Source organism: Microtus ochrogaster, unplaced genomic scaffold (assembly GCF_000317375.1).
Source record: "Microtus ochrogaster isolate Prairie Vole_2 unplaced genomic scaffold, MicOch1.0 UNK14, whole genome shotgun sequence".
Classification (NCBI taxonomy): domain Eukaryota; kingdom Metazoa; phylum Chordata; class Mammalia; order Rodentia; family Cricetidae; genus Microtus; species Microtus ochrogaster.
Window position 1 is genome coordinate 1,450,881 of NW_004949112.1, and position 4,045 is coordinate 1,454,925.

Genomic DNA, 4,045 nt, shown 5'->3' on the forward strand with positions numbered 1-4,045 from the left:
CTCTTCTCGTTGACCTAGATTTTCCATATCCAGCTGGTCCTCAGTTTTTTTCTTCTTTGCTTCCATTTCAGTTTTCAATTCTTGAACTGTTTCCATTACCTGTTTGATCGTTTTTTCTTGGTTTCCCAGGGTATCATGTACGTATTTACTCATTTCTTCAAACTTTTTGTTATACTTCTCATCCATTTCTATAAGGGTGTTTTTCACATGTTGTTTAAGGGACTCTATTGCTTTCATAAAGTCAATTTTTTCCACTTCTTCTGTGTTAGGGTGTTCAAGTCCTTCTGTTGTAAGATCGTTGGGTTCTGGTGTTTTCATATTGTTTTTCAGATTATTGGGTGAATTTTTGCCTTGGCCCCTGCCCATCTCCTCTTATCAATGCTATCTAATGGGTCTTTTAACACTGGATCAGGTTTCCCTGCTGGCCAGGGCCTCCTCTTACAAAATGCCCTCTCTCTGTTTCCTGGCTCCTGCCGGGGTCCAAGATCCCTCTCACCCCTCAGAAGGGTCTTCAGGAACAGGACCCTGCTCCTCGTTCACCAGGGACCTCGCCAACAAAAGGGCCAGTCACCAAAACAGAGAAACTCCCGCAGCCCTCTGCCCTGAGCTCCCGACCCAAACAGGCTAAACTGGGTGATGGGGCAGCCCCATGGAAGGGAAGGGGAGTGAAGGAGGCCCCTGGGCGCAAGCTGGGATGGGTCAGGGAGAGAGAGGTCACCGCAGAGGAGGAGCAGCCGCAGAGGAGGAGCAGCCCCAGCAGAGGGTACCTGCCCTCGCAGACAAACGGGAGTGGGGGGGGGGAATGCCCCTGCTCCGTTTCCTGTGTCCCTCCGCGGGCCCAGAACACTCTCCCCACTCAGGAGGGTCTTCAGAGGCAGGACCAGGCTCCCCGTTCGCCCGTGGACCTCACCAATAAAAGGTCTACCACTCTGCAGGCCCCAAAAAACCTACTTGATTTAGTAGTAGTGGGGCGATCTGCTCTCAGTGTAGGCTTCACTGTTTCATGCTTGGACTATCCCGCATCCGCCGCAGGGGCCTGCGCGCTGGGTCTCTGCCGCTTCTTTATTTGTGTTTTAATAAATAAAGTTTGCCTGAAGACCAGAGTGCAGAGCTAAACCTCTAGAGGCCAGGGAGTGGTGGCACACACCTTTAATCCCAGGACTAAAGTCCGCCCTGGGCTACACGAGATTGATTCTGTCTAAAGAGAGAAACGGGGCTCACACCTTTAATCCCAGCACTGGAGAAGAACGTAAGGCAGCAGTTCAGTGTGGTCCTGGTGGATCTGAGATTTGGTGGTGAGCAGTACAGTCTGAGGTTCAGTGGACCACCTCTTGAGTCTGAGCGTTGGTAGAGGTGAGAACTCTTTAGTGGCTTGCCGCCTTGCTTCGCTGATCTGCAGCTTGAACCCTGTTATCTGTCTCCGGGTTTTTATTACTCATGTTACACTGGGGTTTGACCCAGCACTGCAGAAATGAGCCAGGGGAACTGTGTAGAACTGGGTAAGGCTTCATGAAGTGTGAATTGTGATCCTGGAAGAAGTCACAACGTTTGTGCCTTATGCCCAATTCATTGCTCTCCCTGGGGCCTAAAACAGACTGACACCAGCTGGAATACACGGCACCCTTGTGTCAGGCCTGACTCTGTGAACAAGGAATGGCTTCAGAGCCTTCCAGACAACAAGTGGCTTTGTTGACCTCTCTCTCTCTTGCTTTGTAAACTGTTGTTTTATATAAAGTTATGCACCTGCCTAGCTAGACTCTTAATAAAAACCCTTCTTCAATAAACAGACATTTAAAAAATGCCAACAATGAACAAATGTTTTCACAACATAATCTAAAGATTCCAACAAAACTCACAGGAGCTACAAAAGAATTCAGCTGCCTACAATAGTTTACCTTTGGTTTACTCTATAGTATATTGCTTTGTCTTAGGAGATATCCTAAATACAAATGTGTGATTCACAATATTCCCATTATAACAAGAAAAAAGATTCATACAATGTTTGATAGACATTTATTATGCCAAGTATTTAAACAATTACTCCCACTGTTACATAAGAATAATATTCTTATTAAAAGGCAGTATTTCATTAAGCCACTGACCACTAAGAGGTTTTAGATGGTTCCAGGGTGAATTATGGCCACAAAAGAAACATAGCAGCAGTAGCCCCGGGGGGATCAACTACACAGCTACAAATATCCATTTACATCAAACAGACCTTAAATAAATGACTTATTACCAAGTAAAAACAAAATTTAGAAATCAGCTAACACAACTGTCCTAATTTAGCTTTTACCTGCTTTTATAGATGTCTAAGATAAGGAATTTTATCATAAAGTACACATTAAAATGAATAACTTTCTAATTCATACATAAACTAACATGTTCACCTTTACACTAAATCAAGACTTACCTCTGAGAACAATGTACAGAAATACTCTGCAAACAGAGACAGACTGAACACCTCTTCCTACATTCTATGGATTAAAACGCAAAGATCCACCAGGTGGAGGACACACAAACTTGGGACATGTTGCTGTCATAGGACTGTCTAAACACACACACCACCACCAGCCGCAAACTCTGTCTCCAGCAACACCAAACTTTCTAACCCCATACGGGTTACGATGAAACCAGGTTTCCTTCTTTTAAATTATGCTTTTAAGAGAGAAAATTGACACAACACCCCACTGCAGCACAGACTGAGCTCTGAAGATCAAGAATCTTGTCTGCCGTCCGTGGCATAGGCTCCATCTTCACTCATGGCTTCTGGCCATCCCCAGCGTTTTGTCTTAGGAATGGCTCTCCAAGATATGAGGTAGCCACGCTGGTTAGTTCTTACTGCCCACTTTACACCGGATATTACCACAAAGGTTGGTGCCTTGCAGCACCACACCCACGATTACCACAGCCAGCCCCTTCACTCTAAAGGAGAATCACCCGCAGGACTGGACAGGAGAAGAGCCCTAACCAAAAGAGTCTTCACTCAGCTTCAATTTTTGTTTTGTTTTGTTTTGTTTGTTTGTTTGTTTTTGTTTTTTGAGACAGGGTTTCTCTGTAGCTTTGGAGCCTGTCTGGAACTCACAGAGATCTGCCTGCCTCTGCCTCCTGAGTGCTGGGATTAAAGGCGTGCACCACCACTGCGTTTGTCTCAAATGCCCAGTGGCTCTGCCCATCCTCATCAATATGATCCAACCAAGGCTCATATTGGTCTACCAGTTACGGTCTTCCCTGCCCAGAAGTCACATGACAGCAGCAAGCTAATGGCCACCAGACAGGCAACAAAGATAGACTACAACCACACTGAAGGAACAGGTGGAGCGGGGATGCCTCTGGGTGTCTGGCTTTGGATTTTCTTGGTCTACTGGTTGTCTCCTTTTCTGCATCGAACAGTGAGCCGTCTTCAGGTCATCATTACTGTTGTCTATATAGCATCCCCAGCCCTGCGCCTCCTGGATCCTCGGTCCACCCGACCCTCGGAGAGCACAGAACTCTCTATAACTGACCCGAGCCCAGCACTTCTGCCCACCCACCCTGCCCTTCCTCCAGCTCAGGCAGTGGGCAGACACACAGATACAGCAGCCTCAGAGGCTGGACAAGACCCCCGCTTTGTTGATCTCTTGGTCAGGATTGGATACCGAGGATGTCCCACCTGTGTCTTCCTTTCTTTCTTCTTCTTTGGCCTCGAACTCACAGAGATCCGCCTGTTTCTGCCTCCCCAGTGCTGAGATTAAAGGCATGCGCCACCACCGCCCGGCCGGACCTATGTGTTTGACCATTGAAACTGACCATCTTGTGATGGGGCAGTTCCTGGGTATTTGTCCTTGTGCTGGTGCGGGTCTGGGTGTTGGCGAGGCTTTCCAATTACCTCTGTTGAGAGAAAGCACCAAAGACAGGGAGAAAGGGGCATGGCCAGGTCTGGCTCCGACTCTGTCCTGTCCCCTGGGAGGCGCAGTCTTACAGTCCCGACTCCTCAAAGTCTCCTCGTACTTGCGCCACTCCATTCTGCCTCGCCCCCTTCCTGCGCAAAGACCTTTAGAGACAT

General features: G+C 47.6%; 1 pseudogene; it reads right to left on the bottom strand.

Annotated features, from left to right (window-relative positions):
- Nucleotides 1–2,760: 2,760 nt before the first annotated feature.
- Nucleotides 2,761–4,045, bottom strand: LOC102000214 (annotated as a pseudogene).